Below are 19,464 nucleotides of genomic sequence, written 5' to 3' on the forward strand. Positions count from 1 at the left end.
CCCAGCAGAGTGTCTTGCTCAAGATAACAAATGATTATCCTAGACAATGGCACTACAAGTCAAAATCTGATTCATGAGTTTCACAATTATGTGTCTGGATTACATCCATTCGTTTTTGTTGAAAGCCTTTTCACTTGCTACTTGAGGACATTTTTAGGGGACATTTAAGTACACCACTGGCCTTGTTCTTTGGCAGATACTGCAGGATTCTTGTGGGAACTCTGAATTCTACTAAATGCAATCAATGAAAGGTGTTGGTGCCCTGCTCAGACTCCCTTCGGGGCAGGTGCACTGACCCTCAGCTGCTGTGAGTGATGGCTGCTAATGACTCACAGCTGCCCACTTCTCCAGAGACCTGCCTTCGGCCCAACAGAAGCCATCTTGACCTGGAAGCTATGTCCTCCCTATATCTCCAGACCTCGGCCAATGACTTACCTACCAACACAGAGTATGAAGGGCAAGTTTCTTCTCTCGAGGGAGTGACGGCCAGCTCCGTGGTGTGGTTCATGCTCCAGAGCTTCCCACTGGGGCCAGGCTGAAGCTGGTCTCTGGCGGAGACCACATCCTTGCTTAGCTCTCCTCCATTGACCTGCCCTAGTTCCCTCACTCATCTTCTCCTGAGCGAACTCTGAGAAAAATCACATGGAAAAGAACCCCCTTCTTGCAGTCTGCTTCTAGGGAGCCCAACCTAAGACACTAAGAACTTCTCTGCATGGGACGGGGCTGTGCCTCTGCCAGGGCCCACCATGAACACGAAGCCCTGCCTCTTGAATGTGTTGCTATTTCCCAAATATTTGAAACAGGTGAGGTGATCAAGGCGCCTCCCCACACACTGGGAAATACCTAGCCAAGGACTGTTTCCGTCCACCCCAGCACCCAGCACAGTCGGCAGAATGCCTCATCTCAGCCCTGACCAACAAATCCTTCTCAACCTTTCTTGGAAATCAATTAGAAAAAGATCCAAGACCCAGTAGAAGAATAGGGATGAGTACGAATAAAAACAGCTCACTGCAATACAAACTGACACATGAAAAAATAAGAAATGCTCTTTTTCACTCATACTATAAAATATAGATTAAAACGACAGTGAGATACCATTCCTCAACCATTGGGAGATATTTGAGATATAATTACTTTTTCTATCCATATATGGGTTCTTTTTTCCTCTTGTTACAAATGAATTGTTAGTCCAAGAAGTGCCGTTGTGGAATTCTGCTGTTGGGAAATGAATCTCTCCAAAACCCTTTCGGGCTGTGGGTGGAAGGACAGTGCAAGCCTTAATTATCGGTCTGAACATCTACCTCCTCAGGAAATGCTACATATTCCATTATGTTCCTTTTCCAAGTCTTACAGAACACGCTGCTCTCCTTGTTTCCTCTGCTTGCCCTATCAGGCAAGAGTCCTTCTTACCACTTTCATCTATCTCTCACTGTTGCCTGAAATCTTTCTCTTCAAGACCAGAACATGTCTTGGTAGCATAGTGGCCACACCCTTCAGTTTATCTTATTTTTCTACCCATTGTATTGCAAAATGGGATTCAGTGAGGTATGCCTTTTCCTCTATCATACCATGCCTGCCAGTTAGGTGTATGCATGTCTGTTTCCTCCACAGATCTGTGTGATTTATTGCATTTCCCCCCCAAAATTTGCTTCCTCTCTTTGTGGAAGGATTATACCACTTTGTCCCAATAACGTCAAATTTGGTCAGCAGAAGTGACGTAGGCCACTTCCTAGCAAAGGCTTTAAGACCCATTATGTGGCCCTGGCCGGTTTGGCTCAGCGGTTAGAGCATCGGCCTGTGGTCCCGAGAGACCCGGGTTCGGTTCCCGCTAAGGGCATGTACCTCGGTTGCAGCTTGTCCCCGGCCCTGGTTGGGTTGTGTGGGTGGCAACCACTCGATGTGTCCCGTTCACGTCGATGTTTCTCTCTCTCTCTCCCCCTCCCACTCTATCTGAACAAAATATCAAAAAAAAAAAAAAGACCCATTATGTGGTTTCACCGTCTTGTTCTTTTCTCTCCTGCAAGACCACCCCCAGATGAGCATATCCCAGATATGGTTCCTTTAGCCTGGGTCCTAGAATAAAGACAGCATAGAGCAGAGACATGGAGGACATAAAGCAAGAATGAGAAATACACCTCTGTGGTCTTAAGCCCCTATGATTTGGGAGTCACTGGTTATTGTAGTATAACCTGGCCCGGCTGTCTGCTACGTCTATAAGCTCCAATGCATTTTGCTCTCCTTTGTAGCCCAACAGCACCTGGCACAGTCCTTTGGCCATAGTATACATTCAGTAAAAACTGGCTAAATATAATTTTTCTCTTCCTTTTTTGTTTCCCTTCCCTTTTCCTTCTGAACAATTCAATCCAAAATCCTTTGTGAGGGGCCAAGGAATACAATTGTTTGGTAAAGGTGTGAAGAGGAGCCACGGTGGCCCAGAGCCCAAGAAGGGTGAGAGACTTGGTCAAATGAGTAACCAGGAGTGGGCAAAAGTAGGTTTACAGTTGTGAGTATGTGAAACGTGGAGTTTATTCTTGCATTATTATTTATTCTTGTATTATTTATTTGTATTATAACTGTAATACTTTTGTACATCCCTGTATATGACGGGTAATGGGAATCAAGTTTCTCACTATCAGAGAAGAGAATTATAAATATGAAAAGGGAGAAATTATATTGAACCCTATATTGTTAAATTGGAATTGGAGCTATCAATGGCTTTCAGTATCTGCAGGTAAACAAGTAAATAGAATTGTAAACATGTATGTGTATATAAATCAGCTAGCTCTGTCCCCTGAAAGGCCTGCAAGTAGCAATGCCCCAAGGGAAATGACCACACCTAGCACCCAGGTCTTGTTTCTAGATACCATTCTCTCCTAAAGGAGTCGGGGATGCTTGGGAAACAGCTAGTTCCAGAGCCCAGGGAGGGAATGTAAGAAACTGTAAGGTATCTCACGGAGGAAGAAAGAAACGGAGCCGCAAAGGCGGGCAAAAGTTTTATTCCCTGCTGCTTTCCCCGGGGAAGAGTTATAGGGATGGTAGGGACCCGGTGGGGTGATCAGGTGTGGCGTCAGGTGACTGGCTAGCTGCTGGGGAGATTCCACCGTGGCGTATGTTGATTGGCTGGGAAGGGTGGTGGGACGTGACCAGCAGTGTCGCCTCAGCCACATCCGGGTAAGGCGGAGCCTCCCGAGATAAGTTTCAATTTCTCCCCTGGCCGTCCATTTCCGGTCATGTGACTTCCCGGTCATGTGACTCCCCGGAGCTCGCCGGCCGTACAAAAACTAGCCTGGAACATCTTGTTCTGCCACAACTAAAAAAATAAAATAACAAATAAATAGGCATCTGTCAAAAGGAAACAAAAACCAATTTGTGGAGGCTCCCACTGGCTAAATCTGAGATAATTAAATCATTAAAATAAATAATGAGAGTCATGAATTAAAACCCATGAAGCAATATAGGAATTTAGTATATACATATAAATATGTAAATATTTAGATAGATACACAGAGAAATTGAAAGTTTGTTGAGAAACAGGATATTTATATAGTCTCAAAGCACCACCCTCAAAATACATATACATAATTAAGGAAAACAGTGAATTTACATGGAGGAGCCTGACAACACCATGTTAATCAAATAATCAGAGCTGACATCATCAACAGTGGAAAACGTGAAATGTGCATTAAAAGACGCCTGAGCCTCACAGCACCACCCCCACCATGCCCCTGCCAAAGAAACAACCAGAATGAACTCAGCAGGAGGCTCCGACAACCCAAACTGAGAGCTATTCTATAGAATGACTGTGATCTTCAAAATTCTCAAGGTCATGATAGTCAAGGGAAGACTTTAAAAGTTCCAGATTAGCCCTGGCCAGTTTGGCTCAGTGGTTGAGCTTTGGCCTGCGGACCAGAGAGTCCCGGGTTCGGTTCCACTGGGGGCACGTACCACCAAAAAAAAAGTTCCAGATTAAAGGCAATTAAAGAGAAATGACAACAAATGTAGCCAGGGAGTCAGAAACTGGAGGGACAGGACCAGCAGTGTAGGAATGCCGACAAATACCAGAAACTGCAAGAGATAAGGAATGAATTGTCCCTTAGAGATAACACTTTTTTTTCTTATACTGTTTAAAAGTACTTTCTTAGGTAGATCAAACTCATTATAACCACCATTGTTTAGCTAATGAAGGCAGTATACCTTTTTACTAAATGTATAAAAAGAAATTAAGTAATCACCCAAATGATTCCTAGAATCTATGTGTCTTTTTTTTTTTCATATTTTCCCCAAATTATCTCCTTTCAGCATTCCCATAAATGCAGCTGGCATGTTCTCAAATCCTTCAGTGACAAATTCCTGGTACTGGATTTTACTCTCTGAGACCCATTTCTGCAATTCCTTCAGAGTCTTCTGGCGGACATCTCCTTGCCGAAGGCTTGCAATGAACCTGTCCATGCGGACTTGCTGATAACTAACAGCCTCTGGGGGTGGGCTTGGAGGAAGTGGTTGAGTACTGTTATAGGTAGAGATGGCCCCACGTATAGCAATTCTTCCAAATTTCTTCATCTAGGGGATAACAATGTTTAAAAATTCTCCACCCACATTATCAAAATAACAATCACAACCATCGAACGAACCTTTTTTTCAAAGTTTCTTCCAAAGACTATTGTCTTTTGGTTTAAGGCAACGTCAAATCCAAGCTTTTTAAGGTAGGCAACCTTATCATCAGGCCCTGCTGCTCCAACAGTTTTGCAGCCCTTGAGCTTAGCTATCTGCCCCATGACAGAGCCCATGGCTCCTGCTGCTGCATTAACCAACACTGTTTGTCCATCTTTTGCACGGCAGACATCTAGTGGGCCAAAACAGGCTGTGAGGCCTGGCATGCCAAGTTTTCCCAGCATCAAAGACAGAGGTAATGTGTCTGGCCTCTCTGCAGGCAGCTTCTCCAGTTGTTTTTCATCAGAAATGGAGTGTGTTGTCCAGCCTGAAGGAGCCAATACAACAGTTCCTGTTGGTAAGGCTGAGTTTTTACTTTCCACAACTCTGGCCACTTGCTCCCCCATCAACGTGTCACCCTCCTTCAACATTTTGGCCGCCAACCTCGTGTAAGGATCCATGGTGAGGAACAAAGCTTCCAGCAGGACCTCTCCATGTTTTAAGTGTGGGAGTTCAACTGTCTTCAACTCAAAGCTACTGCTTGTAGGGTTGCCTTCAAAGTGCTTCTTCAAGGTCCAGCTCTTAGCACGAACCATCCTGAAGCTCTCCAGCCCCCCGGTTCCACTATCTAGAGAAGGCGGTTGAGATGACTCGAGAAAATGCATTTATTTAGCCAGTGAAACTGGTTTTAGATTTCCAGTCTCAATAACTGTGAGAGGAGAGTTTTCTGTTGTTGTAAACAGTTTCTAGTAATTTATCACAACCACTGGGAACTAATACAGAATCATTCCCTAATACTTTAAGTCACCACAGTGGTGGCAGTGGCTTACCGAGAAACAGTTGTCTTATCTGGCCTACTCTCCATTACTAATGAATTGAAGTAAGACTGAGGATAGTCAACATTTCCTATATCATCATGCTTAAAGATCCAAGGGTAATCACAGATCTGATACACTCTTAAAGTGGCTTCATCTTCAGAAAGACAGTTAATAATAAAACACTTAATATTCTTGAAGAGGTTGATGTCCTTGTTAATAATTAAGGACTGTACTCTCCTTACATCCACAGTTGGGAAGGGTTTTATACAGCTTTGTGAAATTTATCTCCCAGCACTAGGATATCAAAGGGGCATCGCTTGATTTAACAATTCAGCTATAGCAGCGATATATCAAAAAATTACATACACACACACATATGTGTATATATACATATATGTATGTTTATACATAAATTATATATATAAAGAGAGATTTATTTTCAGAATTGGCTCACATGAGCTGTAGGCTTGACAAGTCCAAAATCTGTAGGGTAGGTTGGCAGGCTGGAGACTTGGGGAGGAATTGCAGTTTGAGTCCAAAAACAGTCTGCTTGTAGAATTATTTCTTGCTTAGAGAAGTCAGTCTTTTTCTATAAAGGCCTTCATGATTGGATGAGGGTCACCTACCCAATGGAAGATAATCTGCTTAACTTAAAGTTTACTGATTTAAATTTTAATCTCACCAAAAATATCACAGGAATATCTAGAATAATGTTTAACCAAATATCTGGGCCTAGCCACGTTGACACATAAAATTAACCATCACACTGGGGAAAAAGAGCCCCCTGTCATTGGGCTGTACATATGCGTAGAAAAAGAGCTTATCTTTTTGGATTCAAAGTCATTCACTTTGGTCTCATATCATTCAGTGATATGTATACGTTTATCTCATTTTTGTTTGTTTGTTTTCTGGTTTTTATTTTCAGGAGAAAAAGCAAGCCTGAGCATCATGATTTGGGGCTCATTTTGCTAAAGTGGCTAACACATTTTGGAACGGCCTCATTAGCACAAGGGCATGTGAGATGGTTTGTTATTAGTCATTCAGGAAGCAAGAAAATATAGGCCCATTGGCTCTACAGGCCTGAGTCAAGAAAGGCTACTCCCAGGACCAGATCTCAAGGCAGCTAGAGAACAGACCTCAGGATGTTGCCCTGGCCGGGTAGCTTACTTGGTTAGAGTGTCATCCCCATACACCAAAGTTTCAGGTTAGATCCCTGGTCAGGGCTCACACAAAAATCAACCAATGAATGCATAAATAAGTGGAACAACAAATTAGTGTTTCTCTCTCTCCCTCTCAAATCAATACATTTAAAAAAACAAAAAACTTAAAGATGAGGATGCTACTACCTAAAAGTTTTCAACTGATTTAATTTTTTGTTTTTATCCTCACCTGAGGACATTTTTGCACTTGTCTTCAGGTAGAACAGGAGAAAGAGAGAGAAAGAAACATCGACATGAGAGACATGAGAGAGACATCAACTGGCTGCCACCCACAGAACCCCAACCAGGGCCGGGGACAAACTGCAGCCAAGGTACATGCTGTTAGGGGGAACTGAACCTGGGTCTCTCTGGTCCTCAGGCGACACTCTAACCGCTGAGCCAAACCAGCCAGGGCTCAACTGATTTTATTTACAACAGTCTAATCCATTCAACTGGGAAAGGATATATATTTCAAACAAGAGAACTAGGGGGATAGTAAACTGAGCCAGTCAATAACCATAATAATGATGAGTTAAATATCTGTTTGGTACCAGATGCTGCCCTGGGAACTAGGGAAACAGGATGAAAAAACATGGCCCTGCTCCTCAGGCCACTGGGAGAGACAAATAGCCGAGTCACTGTGATATATGAGTAAGAGAGCTGCGTGCAAAGGAGGGAGGATTTCACAGAGGAGGTGACCTTTGCCTTGTGACCTTTGACTCATACCTTGGAAAATGCAGGAAACAGAGGATTCCAGAAACTTGGAATTATTTGTTATTTACTTACTGGTTTTATTATTTATTTTCTTTCTTTCTTTATCCTTACCTGAGGACATTTTTCCATTTTATGTTCAGATAGAGTGGGAGGGAGAGAGAGGTAGAGAGAGAGAGGAAGAGAAACATCTATGTGAAAGGGACACATCGAGTGGCTGCCACCCGCATGGCCAACCAGGGCCGGGGACAAACTGCAACAGAGGTACGTGCCCTTAGTGAGAATTGAACCCAGGTCTCTCTGGACTGCAGGCAGATGCTCTAACCACTGAGCAAAACCGGCCAGGGCTGGTTTTATTATTGATTACTAAGGTACTGAATATTCACTTAGAATATATGGAATGTACAAAAAAATTTTAAAGAAGTGAAAAAAAAAAAAAAAGGACCCATAACTCCAATATCTAGAGGCAATACTGCATCAATAATTATTTTGCTGTAATTCCTTGTTTTCCTCGTCTATGCATTATGACATAAAATTGTGTTTATACTATATTTATAACTCTATATTGCTCTTAAAACATTCTATTATTAAAAATCAATATTTGATAGATTCTTAAAATCACACAAGGTTTATCACAATATTTGTAAGCATTACTCTATTGTGGATTTTCATCCTCCAAGATTTCATTCATATAAAGGAGTCTTGCCCGGCTGGTGTGGCTCAGTGAATTGAGCGCCGTCCCATGGACTGAGAGGTCCCAGTTCAATTTCTGGTCAGGGCACATGCCTGGATTGTGGGCTTGATCCCCAGTAGGGGGCGTGCAGGAGGCAGCTGATTGATGTGTCTCTTTCACATCAAAGTTTCTGTCTCTCTTTCCCTTCCTCTCTCAGTAAAAAAGTCAACAAAAACATATTTTTAAAATAAATAAAGGATGTCTTTGATGCATAAATTTTTGTTGTATTTTAGAAGTGGAAATCCTGAACCTTATTAACATTCCTGATAACTAGCCAAATTGCTTTCTAGAAATATTGTAACAATTTAAATTATTACTAGCAAAATATGAACGCGCCTTTCTTACTAAATTCCTACCAACGTTACATAAAACATTTTAAATGGATTTTAGCATACATTCAGTAAAATGCAATAATCTCAAATGTACAGCTCACTGGAAGTGTATCACCTTTAAAATTTTTAAATATTTAATAATTTAATAGGAAAAATTTGTATTCCTTTTATTTCTAGTAAAGTTAAATATTATGTTTATTATACTCTTGAACTTACTCTTTTGTGATATCAGTTCATGCCATTTATCCATTAAGGTCTAAGTGTTTTCTTTTTAAATATATATATTTTATTTATATTTGTCATTTTCTATAAATATTTTTCCAGTTTCTTCCCATTTTTGTGTGTGAAGTTTTTATCAGTCAAAGCTTTTATTGCTTATGTAGTCAATTTTCTCAATTTTTTCCTTTGTAATTTTTTTCATGCAGAATTCAAAATATTTTTACATTTCTTTGAGAATTCTTTAACTTGTGGGTTATTTAGATATGTGTTGTGTAATTTCCAGTTATGTGGGGGATTATTTAGCTATCTTTCTGCTATTGATCTCTAGTTTCATTTTATTGTGCTCTGGGAACATTTTTTTGTTTGATTTCTATACTTTTAAATTTGTTAAGGTGTGTTTTACAGCCTAGAATGTGGTCTACCTTGTTAAACGTTGAGAACTATGTGGGTTCTGTTGTTGTTGGATCGAGTATTCTACAGGTGTCGATTAGATCCAGTTGACTGATAGCCTGTTTAAATCACCCACATCCTGCTGATTTACTGCCTGCTTGACTTCTCAGTTACTAGCAGGGGCTGTGGAAGTCTCCAGGTGTAATGGTGGATTTATCTATAGCTCCTTTCAGTTCTATCAGTTTTTTGACTCGTGTGTTTTGTTTGATGCATATTTATTTATTTATTTTTTATTTTTTATTTTTTCCTCACCCGAGGACATTTTTCCATTTTTTGTTCAGGTAGAGTGGGAGGGAGAGAGAGGAACAGAGAGAGAGAGAGAAACATCGACGTGAAAGGAACACATCGAGTGGCTGCCACCCACACAACCGACCAGGGCCAGGGACAAAGTGCAACCGAGGTACATGCCCTTAGCGGGAACTGAACCCGGGTCTCTCAGGACCGCAGGCCGACGCTCTAACCGCTGAACCAAACCGGCCAGGGCATTTGATGCATATTTAGATGCATATGTGTTATGGGTTGTTATGTCTTCTCGGATAATTAAATCCTGTATCATTATGTGATACCTCATTTTACTCCTGATCATCTTTTTTGTTTAGAAGTCAGCTTTGTCTGCAATTAATATAGATACTCCAGTTTTCTTTGATTAAAGTTAGCATGGCATATCTTTCTCCATTCCTTTACTTATAATCTAGTTGACTCTTTATATTTAAAATGGGTTAGGTCTTATTTTTTTCCATTCACAATGACAATCTGTCTTTAACTGGTATATTTAGACCATTCACCGTGAAAACCTGCTGGGTTCCTGGAGGTAAAGGCCACAAAAATATGGGGACTTACCTCAAAACTGCGGTCCCCAGGAATGTCTTACTCATACTAGTCCACAGTCAGCCTCTGGAAATGAATTCAAAATTACCATTTAGGAACTGCCCTTTGACCCAGCAATCCCACTTCTGGGAATATATCCTAAGAATCCTGAAACACTAATTCGAAAGAATATATGCACCCCTATGTACACTCTGGTGTTATTTACAATAGCCTAGATCTGGAAACAGCCCAAGTGCTCATCAGTAGATGAATGGATAAAAAAGCTGTGGTACCTTTACACTATGGAATACTACTCAGCCATAAAAATAAAAGGAAGTCTTACCTTTTGTGACAGCATGAATGGGCCTGGAGATTATTATGCTAAGTGAAATAAGCCAGTCAGAGAAGACAAATACATACGATTTCACTTATATGTGGACTCTAATGAACAAAATAAACTGATGAACAAAATAGAAACAGAAGCATGGATACGTGAAAGAGACTGGCAGCTATCAGAGGGGAGGAAAGTTGGGGGCGCTGAACGAAAGAAGGTGAAGGGATTAAGGAGAAATACACATACACACATGTATATAACACATAGACACACACAGCAGTGTGGTGATAGCCAGAGGGAAAGGGAGGTGGAGGTAGGTGGCGGTGGGCAAAGGGGGCGGGGGAAGAATGAGGATGGAAAGAGACTTTTCTTGGGGTGATGGGTACATGACACAGAGTTTAGATGATATTTTGTTGAGTGGTGCATTTGAAACTTATATGATATTGTGAACCAATAAATTCACCCCAATAAATTCTATTTAAAAAAATAATAAAATAAGCTCTTTCCAGCCAAAGCCAAGCCATGGGCATCTCTCGAGACAACTGGCACAAGTACCTCAAGACCAGGGGGGGCAAGAGGAAGTCCTTCCACAAGAAGCAAAAATAGGAGCTGGGCTGCCCTGCTGCCAACACTGACCGAAGCTGCCGTGCGCGCTGTCTGGTGCGTGCGGGAAGCGCTGAGCCTCGAGGCTGGACGGGCAACTTCTCCTGGGGCTCAGAGTGTTGTACGCGCAAGACAAGGATCATTGATGTTGTCTGCCATGCATCCAACTAACTGGTCCGCACCAAGGCCCTCGTAGGAACTGCCTGGTGCTGTTGACAGCGCACCGCACCGACAGTGGTGCGGGTCCCACGAGGCACTGCGGCTGGGCCACAAGAAGGGGGCTAAGCTGACTTCTGAGGAGGAAGAGATTTTAAGCAAGAAACAATCCCAGAAAATTCAGAAGAAATATGATCAGAGGAAAAAGAATGCCACAATGAACAGTCTTCTGGAGGAGCGCTTCCAGCAGGGCCAACCTCCAGCATGCGTGGCTTCAAGGCCAGGTAGTGTGGCTGAGCAGACAGCTGTGCCGGAGGGCAAGGAGCTGGGGTTCTCTCTGAGGAAAATCAAGGCCCCGAAAGGCAACTAAGTTCTCTTCCCTCCTGTCTTAGCTCGTGTAATAAAGGTGTTTATTCTAAAAGTAAAATAAAAGTGAACACTCTTTTTTAAATGTTTAATCGGATTTTCAAGGAAGAATTTTTGGGGGCTCACCAAAACTCCCATTGAATTGTTGTGAGATCTTTATTGTATTCAATAATTCATGAAGTATTGTAAAGCACCTGGTTACTGTTACTGAAATAAAACCCTAGAATTCCAGCCCTGACTGGTGTGGCTCAGTTGGTTGGAGCATCACACCATGCACTGAAGGTCAAGGGTTCAATTCCCAATCATCTGTTTTCAGATACACATCCATGGCATAAGCATACTGTCCACAAAGTGTCTGTGAAGCATCCTTTTAAAATGAATTAGTTTCTATGGACACCAAGAGCACGCTACCATTTTAGACTTAATGATCTCACAGTCTAGTCCTCCTAGCAGAGAGCCAAGCAGGAGCGACCTGGAAGGCAGCATGGCTTTCCTGCAGCCCCTTGGGCTACGCTTCTGGGGAGAGCATCTCTAAGAACTTCCCAGAAACAGCAAACTAAGCATGACTTTTATAACTTATACCCAAGAACTTTCCCTTTTTCTTGTTGGTGGCTTTGTCTGTACTTATTTAGAGTTGCTAGTTTACAGGTCTGGCCAATGGCACACCCTGTCATTATGCCCTAAAGGAATTTTACAGTCCCTTGTATACCTTCTACCTTCCTACTCTTGCAAGTGAATAAAGGGTCCAGTCCAATATGGAACACAATAAAAATCTAGACAACTCTGGGTGATGTCACCTGGACAGCCTCTTGCAGCTGACCAATAGGACTATTTTAATGCATTATGTTAATGGTTTTATTAAAATATTCAAGCCACAACAAAACTGTAATCAAGACAGAAAGGTACTAGATTGAAGACAGACATATAGAGTAATGGAATAGAATTGAGAATCCAGAAATAAACCTTTATATTTTCAACAAGGATATCAAGACAGTTCAGAGCGGAAAGAATAATCTTTCCAACAAATGGTGCTGGGACAACTGGATATCCATATGCAAAAGAATGAATTTGGACCATTACCTCAAAAAATGCAAAAATTAACACAAAATGGATCAAAGACTTAAATGTAAAAGCTAAAGCTATGAAACACTTAGAAGAAAACAAAGGCATAAATCTTCCTCACCTCAGATTAGGCAGTTGTTTCTTAAATATGACTCAAAAAGCACAAGTGACATAAGAAAAAATAGATAATTACACTTTATGAAAAAATAAATGTTTGTGCTTCAAAGGACCTTATCAAGAGAGTGAAAAGACTACACAAGGAGTGGGAGAAAAATATTTATAAATCACATCTATGATCAGGGAATTGTATATTGACTATATAAAGAAGTCTTACACCTCAGCAATAAAATAAAAATAGCCCAAGAGCCCAGATCTTGGTTTCTAATGCCATTTTTCAGTGGTATTAATAAAATGAACAGCCCTGGCCAGTTTGGCTCAGCAGTTGGAGCATGGGCCTGCAGAGAGTCCCAGGTTCGGTTCCCGCTAAGGGCACGTGCCTCGTTTGCAGTTTGTCCCTGGCCCCGGTTGGGGTTGTGTGAATGGCAACCACTCAATGTGTCTCTCTCACATCAATGTTTCTCTCTCTCTTCCTCCCTCTCTCCCTCTTGCTCTGTCTGAAGATAAGTGCAAAAATGTCCTCGGGTGAGGATAAAAAAAAAAAATGAACAGAGCTCCTTGGAGAAATAGTTAATTCTAAGACTGATGCAAGAAATATACAACCTGGAGCACCTTATAGTGCCAGAAAGTAAGAAAGTGCTCAAACATACACACTCACGTGCACCCATGTGTGCGTGCACATTCACGCACGTGCGCACACACACACAAATAGGGATATGGCAAAGGGACTCAGGAGCTAACTAGAAGAGCCCCCAGTAGCCTAAGTTGGAACAATTTGAGCAACAAGACAAATAAATTAATATTGGGTTATAACTCAACATATAAAATAAATAACCATGAGTCCATAAGAAAACACATACAGCCCGGCCAGTGTGGCTCAGTGGTTGAGTGTCAACCCATGCACCAAGAGGTCACTGGTTTGATTCCCAGTCAGGGCACATGCCCAGATTGTGAGCCAGATTTCCATTGGGGGGCATGTAGGAGGCAGCCAGTAGATGTTCTCTTATCGATGTTTCTATCTCTCTCCTTCTCCTTTCCTCTCTCTCTAAAATCAATAAAGAAAAAATTTTTTTTGAAAAAGAAACTACAGCTCTGGCCAGTTTGGCTCAGCGGTTAGAGCGTTGACCTGCAGTCCAGAGAGACCCAGGTTCAGTTCCCGTACCTCGGTTGCAGTTTGTTGCCGGCCCTGGTTGGGTCGTGTGGGTGGCAACCACTCGATGTGTCCCTTTCACATCGATGTTTCTCTCTCTCTCCCTCCCACTCAATCTGAACAAAATATTGAAAAATGTCCTTGGATGAGGATAAAAAAAAAAATTATATACATACATATGGAAGAAGAGGCAAATATTGCATGCAGAGAAATTCCAAATAATTTATATAGATATTCTGTCTTCAAGAGGTGGTACATAATTCCTTACTCCTTAGAAGTATGCTGTGCAAAGCGACTTCCTTGCAAAGAGTACAGTACGGAAAGGGAGATGAAGAAACTGTGCAAACACTGCCTCATCCCGGTGATCAAGGTCAGCATCAACAATGATAAGCCATGTCAGTGGTTGTAATGAAAATGGCACTTTACCTTTGTGGCCTTCCTCCCCAAAACATATAACCCCAGCCTAATCATGAGAAAAACATCAGAAAATCCCAACAGAAAAACATTCTGCAAAATATTTGACCAATTTTCTTCAAAACTGTCAAGATGACCAAAAACAAGGAATGTCGAGAAACTGTCATAGGCAAGAGGTAAGGAAACGTGACAACTAAATGTAATGTTGTATCCTTAATTGTAACAAATGAACCATAATAAGGTTAGATTTTAAAAAATGATTTAGGAAATTTTTAATTAATAAGCCTCAAATGTACTTTACATTGATAAATACAATACTGCAACTGTGAGATTTTTAAATATTTTTTTCACAAAATTTAGTGATTTTCTTTTTTCTGGGAAACATGGAGATCCAACTATGAGCATTAATGTAGCCAGTCTAGGTCACTATGGTCTAGTTAATGCTGCTATCTAAACAGGCGTTCATATTTCAGGTCTACAATAAGGCAGACTATGAAAATCATTGGATTTTAACAAAAATTCCTGAGATAATTTAAAAGAATGTTAATTTTTTGAAGTGCAAACTTATAAACTCTTATAAACTCTACCCTGGAATCAATTTTTTTTTTATCCTCACCCAAGGACATTTTTCGATATTTTGTTCAGATAGAGTGGGAGGAAGAGAGAAAGAGAAACATCGATGTGAAAGGGACACATCGAGTGGTTGCCACCCACACGACCCAACCAGGATCGGGGACAAACTGCAACCGAGGTATGTGCCCTTAGCGGAAACTGAACCTGGGTCTCTCCAGACTGCAGGCCAATGCTCTAACTGCTGAGCCAAACCGGCCAGGGCAGGATCAATTTTTTGCTTGAAGTGTATGTGACTTGAGAATGCAGGCAACTTGTCTTTCTTAATTCCTTGGGAAAATATTGCTGCAATAAGTCTTATGTCTTCTTTACTATGACTGGGTTTTATTTTTGTTTTTTTTTCTTTGTTTTTTGTTTTTTTTTAACTCATCTTTATTGTTCACTGTATTACAGATGTCCCTCCTTTTCTTTTCTCAATGATGCCCCTCCTCCCCAATTCCACTCCCCTGCCTGCCTTCCCCACACTCTTGTCGGTGTCCATTGGTTATACATATTTGCATAGAAGTTCTTTGGTTTATCTCATCCTGCCCTCCCTCGCCTCTTCCCTTTGAGGTTCATCAGTCTAACAACCAATTTGTACTTCTTAATTCCTTCATCTTTTTCACCCATCCCTCCAGCCCCCACCCATCTGGCAAGCAACAGAAAGTTATCTGTATCTATGAGTCTGTTTCTGTTCTGCTTGCTCATTTTGTTTGTAGATTCAATTGCCAATAGGTATGTATTAATTGCCATTTTATTGTTTATATTTTTGTTCCTCTTCTTTTTCAAGAAGACCCATCAACATTTCATATAATTCTGGTTTGGTGGTGATAAACTCCTTTAGCTTTTTCTTGTCTGGAAAACTCTTGATATGTCCATCGATTCTAAATGATAGCTTTGCAGGATAGAGTAATCTTGGTTGTAGATTGCTACTTTTCATCACCTTGAATATCTCTTGCCACTCCTTTCTGGCCTGCAAAGTTTCTTTTGAGAAATCAGCTGACAGCCTTATGGGAGCTCCCTTATGCTGCTTTCCTCTTGCTGCTTTTAAGATTCTCTCTTTGTATTTAACCTTTGGCATTTTGATGATGATGTGTCTTGGTGATATGGAGGCAGGATTTCTTTGAGTTCATCTTGTATGACACTCTCTGTGCTTCCTGGACTTGTATGTTTGTATCCTTCACCAAGTTAGGGAAGTTTTCTGTCATTATTATTTCAAATAGGTTTTCAATTTCTTGTTCTCTCTCTTCTCCTTCTGACACCTCTATGATGCAAATGATGGCATGCTCAGAGTTGTCCCAGAGGCTCCTTACACTATCCTCATTTTTTTGGATTCTTTTTTTTTTTTTTTTTGCTGGTCTGATTGGGTGTTTTTTGCTTCTTTATATTCCAAATCGATGGTTTGCTTCTTGGCTTTATCTACTCTACTATTGATTCCCTGTAAATTATTCTTTATTTCAGTTAGTACATCTTTCATTTGTGACTGGTCCTTTTTTATGTTGTTGATGTTCTCAACAACAAGTTCCTTGGAGGTCTCCTTAAGTTCCTTGAAGGTCTCACTAAGTTCCTTGAGTGACCTTATAACCAGTGTTTTGAACTCTGCATCTGATTGATTGCTTATCTCCATTTTGTTTAGTTCTTTTCCTGGAGTTTTGTTCTTCCCTTTCATTTGGAACATGTTTCTTTGTCTCCTCATTTTGGCTACTTTCCTGTGGTTGTGTCTATGCATTACGTAGAGTTGCTATGTCTCGTAGGCTTCGTAGGGTGGCTTATTGTTGTAGGTGTCCTGTAAGATCCAGTGGCACAGCCCCACTGATCATGCTGGGCCCTCGAGGTGTACCCCTAGTGTGGACTGTACATCCTTCTGTTGTAATTGAGTCTTGGTTGCTGTTGGCACATCAATGGAAGGGATTTACTCAGGGTGATCAGCTGCAAAGACTGTCTGTGTCTACTGACCACTGGCCTCTGACTACATTGGAGGATCAGCGGTGTAGGGGCCCAACACATAGAGCAAGACTTATTTCACTAGGGCTCTGGTACCCACTGAGTCCACTCATTGAATGTGTCACTTATGGAAGTGTTTGGGTGGTGGTACTTTGACATGGTTTGAAGCTGTCCACTGGGTGTTCTGGCTCTGGGGCAAGGTCAGCCTCCACCTGTGTTCTATTCAGGGCCAGCCGGCATAAGCTACAAAGTGATCTGCAAATGGCTGCTTCTTATGCTGGGCTATGAGGTGCCCAGGAGAAGCCGTGAACCAAAGCTGGCTGCTTCTAGTGCCAGGCCAGGGGCCACTTAACAAGAAGTATGGGGCTCGCTGAGACCAGATGCTGCTTATTTGAGAGATTTTAGGAAACTCTGAAGCAGGATTCAAGACAGGCCAATGCTGTAGTAAAGCTATTGAAAACAGCTTGGGTGGGCCCAAAAGTTGGGTGGGGCAGGGCCTCAGGGAATCACCAGGGTGGGGCAGACAGTGTTAGCCAGGTTGCTGGAGTCCCTCATATGGAGGCTGTCTGCAGGCCTCATGGGGGAAGGGCTCACCATTGGAACAATGGCCTCTGCCAGCGCATCTGTCTGGGAGAAAGCTGTCTCTCCAGCCCTCATCCTGAGGCCATACAGCTCAGTTCTTCCCTGTATGATTCTGGTGCCCCTCAAGCTGCCTCCCCTCTGTGCTCAGAGGGAGCAAGTCTGAGTAAGTCCAGTGTGGGCCCTTTAAGGAGAAGCCTGGGGCTCCTGCAGCCTCAGCCTCCCCAACCTCCCTCAGCCTCAGTTCCCGCTAGTTTTTCCAGCCAGAAGTTACGGGGACTTCTCTTCCTGGCACTGGGACCCTGAGCTGGGTGTCTGGTGTGGGACGGGGACCCATCACTCCTCAGGGAGGACCTTCCCAGCTGAGGTATCCCCCTTATTTTTATCCACCACATGTGGGTGTGGGACCAGCCCATCTGCCTCCGCCCCTCCTACCAGTCTTGATGTGGCTGCTTCTTCAATTTCGTAGTTGTAGGACTTTTATTCAGCTCGATTTCAGGTCGTTCTGAATGATGGTTGTTCTGTAGTTTAGTTGTAATTTTGATGTGGTTTTGGGAGGACGCAATACTGTGTTTACCTACGCCACCATCTTGACCAGCAGTCTAACTGGGTTGTTTTTAAGAAAGATTATCAGCTCTGTGGTTAGTTTCCCACAGTTGATAAAAATCATATAATATAATATACAAGAGAAAAAATAGTTTCTCAAAGGCTATAGGAACAGGAAAAAATAGCATTTCTTATTTGTATAAGCACAAACACCTAAAACTAATCATACTGCAACTAAATCCAATACAGCATTAGAAAGTTCTATAAAAATGAACAAAAGAGACATGTGTACTTCCCCTGCTCCAAGTCTTAGGTCTGCATGAGAGCTGCACTGCAGTAGTTTGCTGGTCCAGTTTGAGAGTTCCAAGTTCTTTCTGTGTATTTGGCACAATGGTGTCCACGTCCCAGCTAACTTCAGTTAGAAAAATGGAAACTAAAGCAAAGACTCTATACAACAAAGCACAAGTATATGCTACTAGAAGTTGTCCTTCCATGGCTAATGCAGAAATAAAAATTTTAGAGGCAGAAAAACTACACCATCCAATAATTCCAACAGTCAGAATGATTCCTACCATTCCTTGTGAAGAAAATATCACCGCAAAGCTGGAAAGTAGACTCATAGAAAGAAGACAATATCCAAGGATACTTGCCACACAACCAAATGAAACACCTATCATACTCATTAAGTTTAATGGACAAAACATTCCTAGACATCCGATTGCACTGATCCCATACACATAGCCGGCGTGGATTTTGCTGGCCAGTAACAGTGTGGCTTCATAGGCAGGGCAAGAAACAAACAATGGGTCCTGCCAGATTGATCTCATTCACGATCCTGCCATCTGCTACTTTTAATACATGTAATGCAGTTAGGGTTTTTTGCCAGATGTGCTTAAAATTGATACCTAATTCTTCTAATAAAGGTTGCTCATCCTCAAAGTGGTTTCCATAGAATGGTTGAGTTGTCATTGGAGTAAATGTCTGAGTTGGTGGAAAATCTGCCTGGTGTATGGCTATTGTGGCTGCATCATGCCCTGGAGGAACAAATCAGCCTCGCTGAGAGTATTCATAACCAGTATACTGTTTGCTATAGGGTCTTCCTCTCCCTCCATAATCATAACACTGCTGTGATTAGTCACTGATGCTGTAACTTGGGTAGAAATTTGTATTTAAGTTATCAAAACCTGACATTGCAAATGATCAAACACCTGCATGGCACAGTAGCTCCAACAGCTCCAAATAACCCTCGGAACTCAGCTTAAGACTCTGAACTGACCCCTGTCGCTAAGTGTCACAGACCAAAGTGAGGTAAGTTGTTAATAATAGAGGAAACTAGGAGCAGGATATATGGGAACTCTGAACCATCTTTAAACTTTTCAGGAAATATGAAACTCTTCTAAAAAATAAATCTTTTAAAAAAACCACAATAAACGAAGTTTGAAAAAAATAACCCAACTTAAAAATGGATTAAAGTTTGAATAAACATTTAGCCAGAGGAGATATACAAATGGCCAACAAGCACATGAAAAGATGTTCAACATTCTTTTTTTGTTTTTCTTTTTTTTAATCCTCACCCGCGGACATTTTTCTATTTTTGTTCAGATAGAGTGGGAGGAAGGGAAAGAGAGAGAGAGAGAAAGAGAGAAACAATGACGTGAAAGGGAC

General features: G+C 41.7%; 3 pseudogenes; 1 reads left to right on the forward strand and 2 right to left on the reverse strand.

The window, feature by feature from the left end:
- Positions 1 to 4,269: 4,269 nt before the first annotated feature.
- On the reverse strand, positions 4,270 to 5,246 carry LOC118629756 (annotated as a pseudogene).
- A 5,529-nt stretch (positions 5,247 to 10,775) lies between these two features.
- On the forward strand, positions 10,776 to 11,382 carry LOC118629833 (annotated as a pseudogene).
- Positions 11,383 to 18,050: 6,668 nt separating this feature from the next.
- Positions 18,051 to 18,990, reverse strand: LOC118629898 (annotated as a pseudogene).
- Between the last annotated feature and the right edge of the window lie 474 nt (positions 18,991 to 19,464).

Source organism: Molossus molossus, unplaced genomic scaffold (assembly GCF_014108415.1).
Source record: "Molossus molossus isolate mMolMol1 unplaced genomic scaffold, mMolMol1.p scaffold_m16_p_1, whole genome shotgun sequence".
In the NCBI taxonomy this organism is placed as follows: Eukaryota; Metazoa; Chordata; class Mammalia; order Chiroptera; family Molossidae; genus Molossus; species Molossus molossus.